The 16,269-nt window shown below is 46.6% G+C and overlaps 1 long non-coding RNA gene across 1 annotated transcript in view; it reads left to right on the top strand.

Annotated features, from left to right (window-relative positions):
• Positions 1–16,269, top strand: part of LOC144119025 (uncharacterized) — a 237,142-nt gene that overhangs the window by 205,813 nt on the left and 15,060 nt on the right. Inside the window, exon 2 of the long non-coding RNA XR_013312233.1 lies at positions 15,924–16,029. This is a non-coding gene — a long non-coding RNA (uncharacterized LOC144119025). The remainder of the gene's footprint in view (positions 1–15,923; positions 16,030–16,269) is intronic.

Below are 16,269 nucleotides of genomic sequence, written 5' to 3'. Positions count from 1 at the left end.
CGAATGCGACGTTAAGTGGGTGTACACTCCCACCCCACATTTTTAGGTCCAAACGGTCTTTCGGCTTGATAATCACTTTAAATTCATACTTGTCGAGGTCAGGCAGTCTCGGGGGCCTTTTGCGGCTCGTGGGATCCGCTGCTGGTGACTTCGGGTCGTCATCGTATGTCTTCGGAGCCCAGTGCCCTTGTGCACGCTGTCCTGCCCTGAGGTATATCGTCTTCCATCCAGGTTCTGGCTGTGAATTATCAAAGTTCCCCTCGCCTTGTTTGCTGCTGCTCGGAACACTTCCGAATCCTCCAGACTCGGGGTCGTAGCCATGGGTGTGGTCCACATCCATCGTCGAAGCCGTAGCAGAGTAGCTGCTCGCTGGTCAGGCCGAACGCGGCAACGGACGCCGGGCCCGGTGCCGAAGTGCTTGCGAGGCTTAGCGATCCCTCGTTTTCGCTTGGGCTTTAAAGTCCCGCATAATGCCAAGAAAGTCACTTCTTGGGATCAAAGCGTATCCACGAGTAGTCCTCGACGTTATACGTCTGATCCGTACAAAAATGTGGAACTGCGAATGGATCTTGCGCGCACAGGACGAGAAATCCACGGAGCGCAGACAAGCTGCGTCCGCTCAATCCTATCTCCAGCGTTCTCCTCCCTCTCACCGGACAATCAGGACTCCTATATCTCCTGGACACAGGGTCCACATCATCGTTCACATCTTGATTTCATCAGATCAGCCCACCTATTTTAATTTATTTAAGCATCTTACTCGTGCCTCACTTCATAGTTTTTATGGCCTGAGACAATAAACATCGCGTCAAATGCAAAATAACTAGTAACGTGACACTTCACGTTACCGAAAAATGGTAACGTAAGAGCGTCAGCCCTTACGGTTTCGAAAAGGTAACGGGTACGTTACTAAGTTACCGAAAAAATTAAAGCGTTAGCGGTAACGGTGTTACTTGGAACGCGTTACCGCCAACATTGACTGCATTGCACACACACCGTCGGCAGGGGAGTCTGAAGAGACAGTGACGCGCGCAGCCGCGAAACCCTCAGCAACGACATTTAGGACTCCTACTGCGTGAGCACTGCCGCGACTAAGTCATGCAGCAAGTGGTCTGATGCTGGCACCTGCTGCCTCCGAAGCTACGCCGCCTTCCGCCATCTGAAGTCCTATTTCGACTGCGACACCCTCTCCGGTAATGCGTCCTCCCTCCGAAACTGCTCCTGTTGCTTCTCTCTCCCCTTCTTGCCAGGTGTATCATATACCCGACCATTTGTCAAACCGCTACCGAAGAATCGGCTGCCTCACCGACACGACTCGTGCCTTTAGCACAAGGCCCGAGGACTGGATGATTTCTATCGTGCCGACGAACACACTACACACATGCACGCGGCAAGGCAATGTGCAACGTACGCGGTCTGTGCAACCATGCCGCGATCTACCCTTATCTCCGCCGCCGCGGTGTGCGCCCCCTTCCTCGCCGCAGCAGAAGAAACAGCCATAGCGCTGTCTATCGCTGACCGCCGTACCCGCACAGTCATCCGTGACTCAAAACGAGCAATCCTAAACCACTCGGCAGGCTGCATCTTCATTGCCGCCGCGCGCATCCTGCGCGGCTCCACTCCCGACAGCAAAATAACCTAATCTGGGCACCCGCCCATGAGGTCAACTGTGGTAACAAAGGGACATATATCAGGTTCTGGCAACCTAAAAAGATTGAAAAATAATAAGCCCTTGCCTACACCACTGACGCATAACTTGCTGATAAGGAAGGGGCCGGCCGAGTTGCCAGAGGATAAACAATCCTGGCGGCCGCGCCACAGATTCTAGAGTCCTCACTGAAGCCCCCCGGCGTGTGCTGACATCACCAATGTTCATAAAAAGACGATACACTCTTAGCAGCCTCTTCAACCCGACCTCCAGAGAGCAAAAGCCACCCTGCTCTGAAGATTATAGACGCACTAAATCCTCAGCCACTGAAGGCTATCACTGATCACCAATGGAGAATACCACCCTGCATGGCCAAATTGCAACCACGTGTCGTCCACAACTCAGGCGCACATCCTCTGGGGATGCGAAAATAACCCTCCTCTAGAAACCCTCCTGCCAGCTCCCTCTTCGGAATGCTGGACCAACTCCTCAACCAGACACGAAACTTTCCCTCATTTCATGGGCAAAGTATCTGGCCCCCACATGAGGCCACACAGGACCCACCGGCCCTTGTTCGCGGCACCAGCTGTGGCAAAAAAGTTCTCTCTTTCTCTACTTCTTGCCATCTCCATGGCTCTCCGATCTTTCGTGCTCCGACGCCGACATCTAGCAGCTTTGATTTAATGGAACATACAAAGCTTTCTCCTTGAAATAAAGTGCATGAGCACGAACGCATGGTTATATTAGCGCTCTTAAATAGCTTTCGACCCACGACACGCATTACTTCTCCTCGGGTTCGGCATTGCTCGGATCATGTCACTACATCAAGAACAACTTCAGAGTCCCGCTAACATAGCAGGCGAATCATCTTGTACGGCCGCAGTTGTTGCTAAAACGTTTTGACCGAGTACACCGTGACAAATGAATGTCCAATGTCAGACTCGGTCAGCTGGCTTGTATTCTGCATGGCACCGACGAAGACTTTAATGTCAATGGTAAGCGCGCTTATGGTCTTCAGTGCGCAACCAGGCATGACGTCGGGGTTCTTCTGCGGGCTGCACGATATAAACATAACGGTGTTAAAATGTAGTCGGGTGCGCTCTAGCACACTCCCTTTATAAAAGGGAGGGCTGTAGAGGGCAGCTTAGTCATCATCCTGACTACACCCATTGCAGGGCGAAGGCGTCTCCTGTGTCTCTTCAATTAGACCTCTCCTTTCTCAGCTGCGCCCACCCTATGCCTGAGAGTCTCATAATCTCATCCTCCCACCTAACCTTCTGCCGCCCCCTGCTACGCTTGCCTTCTCTTCGAATCCAATTCGTTACCCTTAAGGACTAGCGCTTATCTTGCCTTCGCATTAAATGTCCTGCCCATTTCTTTCTCCTGATTTCGACTAAAATATCATTAAACCGCCTTTGTTCCCTCACCCACTCTGCCCGCTTCAGGTCTCTTAACGTTACACCTATCCTTTTTCTTTGCATGGCTCGCTGCGTCCTCCTTAATTAAAGCTGAACCATTTTAATTAGCCTCAACGTTTCTGCCCCGTAGGAGAGTACTGGTAAGGTACAGCTGTTGTGCACTTTTCTCTTGAGGGATATTGGTAATCTGCTATTATTGATCCGAGAGAACCTGCCATATGCGCTACACCCCGTCTTACCCTTCCAGTTATTTCCCTGTCGTGATCCGGATCAGCAGCCACTACCTGCCCTAAACAGATCTTTACCACTTCCTGCACCTAGCTGCCAATTGTAAACTGCTGTTCCCTTGCTAGACTGTTCAACATTACTTTGGTTTTCCGCATGGTAATTTTTAGACCCACCGTTCTGTCCTGCGTAACTCATTGATCATGATTTGCAGTTCACCTCCTGAGTGACTCAGCAAGGCAATGTCATTAGTGAATCGCAGATTATTTACGTTTTCTCCATTAACTCTTATCCCCAACTGTTCCCTGTACAGGCCTCAGAATACTAATTGTAAACAGGTGGTGAATAGCATCGGCGAGATCGTGACTCCTTGCCTGACGGCCTTCCTTATTGGAATTTAATTGCTCACTTTATGGAGGACTATGGTAGCTGTGTAGTTCCTGTATATATGTTCCAGTATTTTGACATAAGGCTCTTATGCACCGTGATTACGCAATGGCTGTATGAGCGCTGAGGTTTCCTATTTATCAAATGCCTTCTCGTAATCAATGAAGGATATATTTAGGGGTCGGTTATATTCTGTGCATTTCTCTATCCCCTTATGTATATTGTGAATATGATCTATTGTTGAATATCCTTTACGAAAGCCTACCTGATAATTTAGTTGATTAAACTCTAAGGTTGTCCTGACTCTATTGGTGATTACATTAATAAATACCTTGTATGCAGCGGACAGTAAGCTGATCGGTCTGTAATTTTTTTCAAGTCCTTGGCGTCGAATTTCTTAAGAATTAAGATGATGTTTGCATTCTTCCAAGCTTTTGGTACGGTCCAGGTCGTAAGGCATTGCGTATACAGGGTGGTAGTTTTTGCAGCAGAATCTGTCCTCCATCTTTCAACAGATCTCCTGTTACCTGATCCTAGTCAGATGATTTTCCCCTTTGCACTGTTCCTAATGCTTTCTTTATTTCCTCTTTCGTTACAGGCGGGATGACGCCATGGTGTGTGCTACTGTCTTTATCGTTAACGTTCTGATTATATTGCCTACTGTATAGATTTCTGTAAAACTCTTTGGCTATATTAACTATCTTATAAATATTGCTAATGGCATTGCCCTCCTTGACTCTTAACGCACAAATCTGGTTTTTACCTATGCCTAAATTCCTAGGAAGCATACTCCGTTTCTTACTCTCATATAGGCGTAATAAAGCTAGAGTGGAGTGCAGGTATGCGGCGACGTTGAGGTGGTCCTCACTGGTGACGTCCTGCAACATTGCGTCGAGCGTTGTCACGGCCTCCCTTCCATTTACGAGGTAAGGGTTCCACGGGGTTGCCTCCTTAACTGTGGTTTGTAGGCGAAGGAAACGTAGAGCAAGATCGCGTACACTTATCGGTGTTCGGTGCAGCGGAGACGGAGTGTACTTACATGCAGTTCTTTTCCAATTTGTCCCCTCACGGTGTCATTGAGATGTCTACGGCAAGCGAGAGGTACAGCCGTCTAACTGGGTTCTTAGAGTCAGCATAATTTATCTCACAATGCGGATTGCAAGAAGAGCAAGTTGTTACTGCTAGTAAGCAGCAGTAAGAAAATAAACGAAATGCATTTACGCCTGTCAACTGCCATGAAATATGACCGATATCAATTCTTCTTGATTTTAGAAGACATCAAGGCACAGACAGACAACGCATTACCCATTAAAGCAAAGCGTTAATAGTCCCGTTTGGAGGAAAACCCCTCATCGGCGCGACTGCGAAATTCAAATTCGTGGAATTGGTGTAACGACGTAGAAAAACAGGCTCGCTGCAAAGAAAAAAAATGGGTCGGCTTAGCTCAGCTAACCCTAGCTATGCAAACGAAAGCACCGATTACATGTGAGGTCACTTTTTAAGGTTCTTGGGGCCGAAGCATAGTCTGACAGGCAGACGGACCACGTGGGTAGTTGCGTGTTCCGCACTGCGAGAACTCGCTTCCAGTGTCTCGCCAGTCTCCCCGCGGGTGCTAACAAGGCTCGCCGTTGTCTTCATTCGGCATCTTTAGCTCGCCGCAGAGCCAGGCGAAGCTCCCGCCTTCCCAAGCTTTCGGCTGGCCGTTTAGCCCGTTTACGCTCCCTATCGATTGCTAAATCCCTCGACCAGTTGGCAATGTCGACCGGGGGATCAGACTCGGCCCGACGTCTGCGAGTACCTACTCTCGAGGAAGTCGGCTCCGGCTGACTTGCTTCGTACACAGCGTGGCGGTGAATAGGAGCGCGCAGCCGCCGCAACGACGGCAGAGCGCGTGACTGCAGCTGCTGAGTGTCATGTGGTACGTAACGTGGTAACTTATGCAGCTCCGCTCCTCCAGTTCAGGGTCATTGGTACAGACGCAGCGAAATCGGAGCCGCGTGGATAGTAAAGCCACCGCCGCTAAATGGCGCCAAGTGCGTTGCAATTGAGCGGCCGTGGTAAAGCTTTTAATGGTTGTCAGGTGGAAGTGAACCGGAGTCCCTTCGGTCGGGAGCCGGGCACAACTTCTCTGCCAATGAGGATGTTGGTTCAGGAGGATAAACAGAGGAATTGTACAAGCACGTCGCGCAGCAACGTGCACAAATGACATTAAAGGAAGACTTAGTTGTAAGGTCCAGTAATTAGTGGCTCGGATTTTGTGCGCTGACGTGCAATACAGCAGGTTATGATGTCACGTGAAAAGCTGCCGATATCTGCATAATTGCGCGCCAAGAAATCCCCAAGCGCCCGCACGGACACTTTTAAACCATCGCCCCATAATTGCAAGGTGAATTTAAATAAAGATTGAAGTTTATGAAGACGGACTGGCTTGCCATAGCTACATACGCTTATTAAATACAAAAAGGGAAGTTCGACCGCCTGACCAGCAATCAATGTCTACAAAAAAGGGTACTTGTGAGCACATAATATACCTGGCCGAGACAATTAGTTACAAAACTATGTGGTGCCGGACATCCACATAAGCAAGCTCGTGTCCGGGAACGGAGGGCGTTTTGACCGCAAATGGAGCCGGTGCTTACTCCATTAGGTACCGCTAGCTAATGCATTCAGCGCACAAAAAATCAGTGGTGCAGTAAGAGGCTACCGCTCAACACATTCAAAGTATAAGTGGAACCCTTGCTTGCTTTCAACTCTCATTGTGTACTAGTGGGGTTGCATCGAAGTTTTAATCAATGTCAAATTACAATCTGAGATTTAAGCGAAGCGGAGATGTTATTGTTACTCTTCATTTTGCTTTGCCCTGTTGTCGACGCACAGCAAAAAAAAATAAACAGCCGTGTGCTGTAGAATGAAAACTGGCCTTTGAACATTTGCTTTCCCCAAAAACCAATTATTATTATTAAAAATAGGTTTTATGGCGGCAAAACGCTAAGGCGCCCGTGTGCTGTACGACGTCAGTCCACGTTAAAGATCCCCAGGTGGTCAAAATTATTCCGGATCCCTCCACTACGGCGCCTATTTCTTCATTTCTTCTTTCAATCCCTACTTTATTCGTTCCCTTACGGCACGGTTCAGGTGTGCAACGATATATGGGACAGATACTGCGCCATTTCCTTTCCCTAAACCCGTAGAGTATCTGTTATGGGTCCAAGTTGAACTTATTTTTGGAAATGTGGGGGAGATTTTGAAGGATGCTTCACTCCCGCCACCGGTTGGCCCGGTATTGAACTATCTCCGGGATCGTCCATGTCTTTAGCGCGTCTTTACTATCCTGTCTTTCAATCCCATCTTTCAACTCTCCTTCTATCTGTACGTGGTAGCGATTGTGGCTCGGCTTGAGCCAGTGAGCAGGCCTGTGCACTTTCTTTCTTCCTGGCAGCGACAGACAGTCTCTTCCTTTCCCCCAAAACCAATTATTTCATTTCTTCTTTCACTCCCTCCTTTATCCCTTTTCTTAGTGCGCGGTTCAGGTGTCCGCCGATATATCAGACAGATACTGCGCAATTTCCTTTCCCAAAAAATTAAATATTATTATTAAAAATACGTTGTTTCAGGAAAGGAAATGGTGCAAGAGTTGACTAATCTCGGCGGACACGCTAACCGCACCGTAGGAGAAAGGAGGTCCTAAGGAGGAAACATTTAGTGAAAGTTGAAATAAAGAGACGTTGTAGTAGAGGGCTCCTGAATAATTTAGACCACATGTGGATCTTTCATCGCACAGAACATGTGCGCCACGTCTTTCCTATAAACTAGCATTTTCATTATAATACAAGAACACGGCAAAAATGAAAACAAAATATTGTCAGTGCGCGTTAAAGATACCCAGGTGCTCGAAATTATTCCGGAGACCTCCGGACGGCACCTCTTCCTTCCTTTCTTCAGTCAGTTCCTCCTTTATTCCTACCCTTACCGCGCGGTTTAGGTGTCCGACGAGATATCAGATACTGCGCCATTTCTTTTCCCCCAAAACCAATTAATATAATAATATTAATTGGTTTTTCGTGGGAAGGAAATTGCGCAGTATCTGTCTCATATATCGTTGGACACCTGAACCGCGCCGTCAGGGAAGAGATAAAGGAGGGAGTGAAAGAATAAAGAGAGCAATAGGTGCCGTTGTGGAGGGCTCCGGAATAGTTTCGACCACCTGGGGGCCTTTAACGTGCACTGACATCGCGCAGCGCAGGGCGCCTAAGCGTTTTTCCTCCATAAACACGCAGCCGCCGCGGTCGGGATCGAACCCGGGAGCTCCGGATCAGTAGTTTAATAATCATAATAATAATAATAATTGGTTTTGGGGGAAAGGAAATGGCGCAGTATAATAATAATAATTGGTTTTTGGGGGAAAGGAAATGGCGCAGTATCTGTCTCATATATCGTTGGACACCTGAACCGCGCCGTAATGGAAGGGTAAAGGAGGGAGTGAAAGAAGAAAGGAAGAGAGAGGTGCCGTAGTGGAGGGCTCCGGAATAATTTCGACCACCTGGGGATCTTTAACGTGCACTGACATCGCACAGCACACGGGCGCCTGAGCGTTTTTCCTCCATAAAAACGCAGCCGCCGCGGTCGGGTTCGAACCCGGGGACTCCAGATCAGTAGTCGAGCGTCCTAACCACTGAGCCACCGCGGCGGGGCCGTATCTGTCTCATATATCGTTGGACACCTGAACCGCGCCGTAAGAGAAGGGATAAAGGAGGGAGTCAAAGAAGAAAGAAAGGAGAGGTACCGTAGTGGAGGGCTCCGGAATAACTTCGACCACCTGGGGATCTTTAACGTGCACTGACATCGCACAGCACACGGGCGCCTTAGCGTCTTTCCTCCATAAAAAAATGGCCTGGCTTAGCTTATGGTTAAGCCTAGGATGCGAAGCATACCTTGCTTGGCAAGCCGTACTTCTCGTTCTTCTCCCTTTCCGTGGCACTTTGTAACTTGCGCTTTGTGGTCTGGCGAGCCGCCCTCTCCCTGTCCGACATCTCGCTGCTCAACTGATTCAACGAGTGCGTCGCCTTTTATACAATTGCGTGCCGTCAGTATCTCCTAGCGGTAGGAGCGGGAGTTAGGCCGCCGGCGGAGGCTGCGCGTCCGCAAGCGAGCGCACGAGTTGAGCCCCAGCTTTCACAGCTGTTGTGACGTCATATCACGTGGTGCGCCGATGTAGGTCAAGTGCTAGCTACGCGGCCGCGCGCGGCGCAGCAAAGAAGAGCTCGGTTGTGCGGCTAGTATGCTTCGCATAAAACGCAGCCGAAGCGGTCGGGTTCGAACCCGGGAACTCCGGATCAGTAGTCGAGCGCTCTAACCACTGAGCCACCGCGGCGGGTGATCAGTAGTTTACAATTTACTTTTTTAAATAAAGGAAATGACGCAGTACATTCCTCACATGTCTGGGAGACACCCGAACTGCGCCGTAAGGGAAGGGATAAAGGAGGAACTAACAAAGGAAGAAAGAGGTGCCCTAGTGGAGGGCTCCGGAATAATTTCGACCATCTGGGGGTCTACAATGTCACTGACGGCACAGCACACTGGCGCCTTTGCGGTTCGGCTCCATCGAAACGCTGCCTCAGCCGCATTTGTGTCCTTTTACCGATGATTTTTCGAAGCTAGTGTTTTATCGCGCGTTAAACACGACAGCTCTGAGCCTGCGTATTCTTACACACGGCGACATGAGTTTGTCGTTAAATGCTGGCCTAATTGCCTCCTATCCGGAGACTTTTACGGTCGTGTTTGCGGCGAAGTTGTGTCAATGCTGCTGTAATTTTTTTTCATTTCATTTTATTACCTTAAAGGCCCCAAAAGAGGGGTGTCACATAAGGGGTGGCAAGAATTAAAAACACAGATTCACAATAACAGGAAAGTTTTTACATTTTCAGCGAAAAGACTTGGGCAAGTGATGATGGAGAGGAAAGAAGGAATTAGAAACGAGGAAAGAAGGAATTAGAAAAAGTGAAGGTGCGTGAGCGTGGACGGGCAACTTGTAGTTGATGGCTGGTGCGATGAGATATGCCTTCTGGGGGGATGAATATAAGGTGCGATGTGCATAGGGCTGTGGAAGAATTTGTGAAATAAAGACAGGCTGGCAATGTGATGGTGGAGCGATAAGGGTGATAATCCGGATACTGTTTTTAAGGAGGAAACGCTGATGTCATAAGAGTAGGATGAATGAATGAAGCGAGCAGCGCGATTTTGAACAGATTCGAGGGCATTGATGAGGTAAGCTTGATGAGGATTCCAAATGGGCGATGCAAATTCAAGTTTGGAACGGACGAATGATTTGCAAGCTAATAACTTGACATGTTTTGGAGCATGTTGAAGATGGCGCTTGAGGAAACCTAGCGTCTTGTTTGCTGACGATATTATGTTTTTTAACATGCAAGCTCCAAGAAAGATCGCTAGAAATTGTTATGCCTAGGTACTTGTATGACTGAACTAGTTGTACGGGAACTTCTGATATTTCGTAAGAGAAAATTAGAGGATTACCGCGGCGGCTGATGGACAAAAGATTGCATTTACGTGGGTTAAGTTCCATTACCCACTTATTACACCACTTCTGAACAGCATTGAGATCATTTTGAAGAGAAGATTGGTCAGCAGTGGAGAGAATCGTCAGCGAACATGCGTATGTTAGATCTTACGTTTGAAGGCAGGTCATTAATGTACACGAGAAACAGTAGTGGGCCAAGCACAGATCCCTGTGGAACGCCCGAAGTTACTAGGAGTGAGTTAGAGTTCTTATTGTTAACGGAGACAAACTGCGTACGATTAGTTAAAAACTCTTCAATCCACTTCAAAATATGGGGGTGCAAATTTAGTTGGGAAAGTTTTATCAGGAGGCGTTTATAGGGTACTTTATCAAAGGCTTTTGCAAAATCTAAAAATACGATGTCAGTCTGTAGATTACAATCAAGATTAGCATGCAGATCGTGAATGAACGTAGCAAGTTGGGTCTCGCAGGAATAACCCCGACGAAACCCGTGCTGAGCAGGTTGAAAAAAGTTGTTCGAATCAAGGAATGTCATGATATGGGTATAGATGACATGTTCCATGATTTTGCAGGGAATACTAGTTAGAGAGATGGGACGGTAATTAAGTGGCGAGTTCTTGTTACCTGATTTGTAGACTGGAACGACCTTCCCAGTTTTCCAGTCTATGGGCAGTTGACCTGTGGAGAGTGACTGAACGAATAATAAGCACAACAGAGATGAACATATATCTTTGGTATTAATCAGTATTTTAGCGTTGATATTGTCAGTTCCTGCAGAGGATGAAAGTTTAATGTTTTCAATTAGTGACGAAATTCCTGCTGAAGAAAATGTAAGAGAAGGCATAGTATCTTTATTTAACGGGGCGTTTGGAGGAAATGCCGGATCTGTTTCATTAGTAAACACGGAAGAAAAGGCTGCGTTGAACATATTGGCGCATTCTGTTTCGCATACAGTTTCACCCGAACCATCGGTGAGGGAAATAGTCCGTGTGTGCTGGGGGTTAATTACTTGCCAGAACCTACGGGGGTTAGTTGACAACATTTTAGGCAGATTGGAGTTGAAAAAGATGCGCTTGGCTTCTCGAATACTTGATAAGTACGTTTTTTCGGCTGCGTAATATTTGTTCCAAGCGTTCTGCATAGGAAGCAACTTGGCCGATCGGAAGAGACGCTTCTTTTTATTTTTAAGGCGTCTGAGTGTATTTGTAAACCATGGGTTTTGAGGGTTAGTTCGTATATTTATGATCGAAATAAACCTGTCGACCAAATCGTCGATTTTCCTCTTAAACAAGGACCAGTTATCATGAATGGATCTTTGATTAAAGTTAGATTTAAATGCTGGCAAAAATGCGCAAATTTCATTATTTATTGCTGAATAGTTTCCTCTATCGTATAATCGGATATTTCTTTTAGTTGTTGCGCGTAAGCATGGTTTAATCGTGAAGCCAGCATGTATGACGTGATGATCGCTTACGCCTGGTAGATACGTGATAGAATGAACGCATTCAGGGTTATTCGTTAATAATAGATCTAGAATATTTGCGCAGTCTTCGGTTACACGAGTTGGCTCGAATAAAGTTTGAATGAGATTAAAATTAGGACAAACGTCTAGAATTTCATTAGCATCCTTATTACCTGTAGCGGTTAGATTATTCCAGTCGATATTCAGAAAATTGAAGTCTCCGAATAGGAGAGTGCATTTGTTAGGGTGTTTAGGTCTAATTTCATTCAATGCGTTAAGTTTTCGCGGGAAACCTGGACTGTTAGGAGGCCTGTAGCAAACGCCTATCACAACTGATTTAGGTGAAGCGTGGCATAAAACCCCATATTATTTCTATATCTGGTAAAAATTTAATGGCTGAGCATGATAGGTCTCGAGCGGTGGCAATCAGTACCCCTCCTCCTCTTCGATCTGGGCGATATTTGTGAAAAACACAGAAATTTGGCAAGTCAGCAAGCACTTCAATATAGGAAATATCGCTGTTAAGCCACGTTTCTCTCAGGACTAGTATGTTACTGGCAGATGAAGTGACGATATGGGAAACAATGTCGCGCTTTGAAATGAAACTTCGCACGTTAGTAAAGATTGCCGACAATGAAAGGACTTCTTGGTGTACATGCCCAGAACGATCTGTCGACAGGGGCTGAGATGGTTGCTATTTTACCTCTTTGACTGTTTGTGATGATTAATCGAATATGTAGCGTTTAGGACCAATGTATAATGTTTTGAAGCGCAAAGAGAACTTAACGGATACCGATTTGGCAAAGGCTACAAGACGTTTGTGGGCGTTACGGACGGGAAGGGAGAAGTCTTCGTCAATACTGTAGTTGGTGCCTTTCAGCTTATTGCCTAAGGAAATTATGCTTTCTTTAGTTTTAAATGACGTAAATTTAACGATGATATGCCTGATGCGATCAGTAGAGCGGCGTCCGAAGCGGTGAGCACGCTCGATTAGATTGGGCTCGATGGCAAAACCTAGTTGAGTGGAGCAATGGCGAATGACTGTTTCTTCCGAGTCTGCATACGATTCAGTGGGGTTAGTGTCAGGAATATTGTAAAAAATGAGATTGTTACGGCGAGACCGATTTTCTGCATCGTCCATACGTGCTTCCAGTTTGTCGACCTTGAAGGTAAGTTCAGTGTTTAAAGTTTTCAGGGCGTCGATTTCAGAATGGAGAGTAGAAAGTGTGGCGTAGTGTGATTCTAGAGTGTCCATGCGCTTGTTTAAGTTGGCCAAGGTTGTTTCGGTAGTTTTCAGTGTGTGTTTAATGTCCTGCAGATCTAAAATTATGTAGCTTGTCCGGTAGTTAGTTTCTCGAGCTCGGAAAGTATGCTGTCGTAACGGTTGGGGCCTGGGTTAGTTTCAACATGGCCTGACAATAGTAAAAGAAAACGAAGAACATGTGAACACTAGGCATCAATACTACAGCAGCACTGAGGGATCAGCAGCTGCATTAATAAGTAGTTACCGGTTATTTTAGCAAATTGGGAAAACTCATTACTAACCTGCATTGTGGAAAGTATCGGATTAGTAGCCTGCGCTGACGCACAGCTACCGAGCCCACAGAGCGGCTGCGATGACCGCAGGGGCTTTATATGGCTGATAGAATTATCAGATGATGTTCTTGGTGATGAGACTGGCCACTGATGGTCCAAGATGACGTCCTCGGGTGGCAATGAGGGTAGGCGATGGGGCAGCATCGGAGATAGGGCAGGTGGATGAAAAAGGCCTTTTTCAAGGAACTTCTGGGCGGCGGTCAAAACTGATGAAAAAGAGGCAGATGGTAGAGCGGCAAAAAGCAGTTGCACAGCGAAGGCAAGCACCTGCATTGTGAAAAGTATCGGATGAGTAGCCTGCGCTCATGCACAGCTACCGAGCCAGCTACCGAATGAAATCATGTTTTGCCGTGGTTTTTCTTCAAAGCTTTGCACTTTCTACTGGGATTTTGGCGCCCTCCTCACAAACCTTTACTACAACTCAACCGTGGAGGCTGCTATAGGCTTATATGAAAGTGACGCTAGTCTCCAGTACACTTTTGAGGCGGAGCAATCTTTACGCGCAAAGGTAAGCGTTTACGAAGCTTTGGGAGCAGTAGGAAAGTCTGGATAGAGCGATAACGTCGAAGTCCCAAGTTTAAAAAATCGCCGCATAGAATGACATAAAGAATATTATAATGCACACGCATGCGTTATTACATAACATCCACATATTTCGCTTCCTTTTATTCAGTTTAGATTGACACAAGTGATCCTCGCCCACGGACAAAACTTTCTGCTGGTAAGATCTTTGTTCGCTGCTGTACGCCAATGGCCTCCAAAGGATTTTCATGTAGGCTTATTTCGCCGTTGTGTTTTGTTCCCTGCGGAATAATAACCTAATATAGGAATTTAAACAAACGAAAGGAGACAAGTTCATGTTTTAGTCACAGATTCTAACAAAAACTTGACAGTTCTGGTCTACTGTGAAGAATGGTTTTAAGTCCGTGCAAAGTCTAAACGTGCTGAACACAAATCTTTGAAACCGGGGCGCGTCGGTTCCCTACGCGCTCGGTTTTACTGCGGCCGCCTTTATGGGAATATCTCTTTGCTGATCGGAGCAGCCTTAGTTTTGTATGAAACAAGCATCGTTTCCCGAGGGTCTCCAGTAAAATGTTCTTCTCGCCCACACATTGTTAGAAAGGCTTGTGACGCAAGTCAATATTTCCTTCACAGCCACTGTATGTCGGACCCCGCGCTGTCATTTTGTCTTCTCGCCCTCACACAAGAAGAGCAAAAATGGGTTCGAGTGCGCTTTGCAGATGCTGTCAGTTTATAGCAGACGTTGTCAGTTTATAGCTGCCTCATATTATTCAATAGAATACAATACCCACGCGTCCCACATGTGCTGTTACGTGTGTGACGCAAACATGAGGCCCAAACGAGCACATCTAATAACTACACTAAGTAAAACGCGGCAAGCGATGCAAAGGAAACTGATAAAGTCAACCCCCAGAGATCGGCAGAAAACCGTGGATTTAGAAAGCAGATTGCCCGAAATCAAGAGGAGGAATTCAGCTAATTCAGGGCAGGCAACAACAGAGAACAGCAATATCACATCGAAAGGCGGGGCAGCGTAGCTGGCAGCTGTCAAATCGAACTCGGTCTTAAGACTTTCCATTACAATGAACAGTCAATGCGCACATCGCGGCGTTTGAATTTGTATAGTTTTGTGACAATATTAAAACACTGCGTCTCTGGACGCAATGTGAAGTCGTTAGTGCAAAATACTTTGAGAATTAACTGGCCGGTGCTTTTATTTCAGCAAAAGCTATCTAATTTGCGTTCATAGCGAATGTTATAGCAACGCTCTCAGAGAAATACGATGTGCTGTCCAACGTTTAGGGGAATCCCTCAAGGCAGAAAAGAACAGGTTAGAAAACTGGTAGAGCTACCGCCCCGGTGAGGTAGTGGACTCGGGTTAGAACCTCGGATCAGAACGAATTATCTGCGGAGTTTCTGCGAAATATCTCCTTCATAGCTGTATGGCTGCACTTGGGTGGATGATAATGGGAAATTGCTGCTTTATTATGCCCGACGTGAAGCCTGGCCCACATGCAGTGTTTTTCGCGGGGCGAAAACGCACAAAGTGTCAAACGCACGTGGTTAGACCGCCAAACATGCACTATCACTGGGCGCTTTTCGCGCCTCCTTCTTGCGCCCATGGTGGTGCAAGTTCGGAGGAGCCGCCGTGCGCATGCGCATAACACGCGGCAGGTTTTGGCGTGCATAAAACGCTCCATGCGGACCAGGCTTAACGCTTTCTGTGGCGGTGGTAGCGGACCCTTCTAAAATTTGTCTATAGACTGTCTATAGGCTTTTTATAGACTCCATCGCCTTCCTGTAGATTTCTTTTTGTGAAGTCATAGTCTACAGACTGTCTGTAGACAGTGTATTCATAGTCTACAGACACTCTCTAGACGAAAGTGTACTAAAACTGTATGACCATAAATCTATAGATCGTATATACACTTCCTATAGATTTTTATTGCCATAGACTGTTCTGTAGGGTTTGTCTATAGAGAGTTTATAGACGTTATAGGCAGAAATCTAAGGACAGTCTATAGACTGCCTAAAAATTTTTATAAGGGGAACTCCTAACCTGCGAAAGCTTTGTGCCATTCTTTCTTTAGAGCCGAATGTCATGCGAAGATGTTTTTTTTCCCAACGCAGATGTGCGCTTTTAAAGAAGCGAATCCATGGATGAAGTTTGGTGTGGCAATCTACGACACCGAGTCAGACGGCAGGATTGAAAATGAGTCCTGCCTGCAGCAAGATTGTAAGTAGCATCGATGGGATTTGTTGCGTTTATATCTATAGGCTTTATTTTTAAGGCTCAAAGATCAAATGTTATGCGACAATTTGACCAAGATATCTAAAAACCTGCCTTCTCCAAATGTCCGGTCAGCGGTAGCGCTCACCTTCAAAAATAGACTACAAACAGACATTAACTGCTTTACGCTTATTCATAAGAAAAATTGAAAGCAGCTACACGAAAGAAATTTCAATTCAGAAAAGC

The sequence above is a fragment of the Amblyomma americanum genome, chromosome 2 (genome assembly GCF_052857255.1).
Source record: "Amblyomma americanum isolate KBUSLIRL-KWMA chromosome 2, ASM5285725v1, whole genome shotgun sequence".
NCBI lineage: Eukaryota > Metazoa > Arthropoda > Arachnida > Ixodida > Ixodidae > Amblyomma > Amblyomma americanum.
This window is presented reverse-complemented; position numbering and strand designations above follow the sequence as displayed.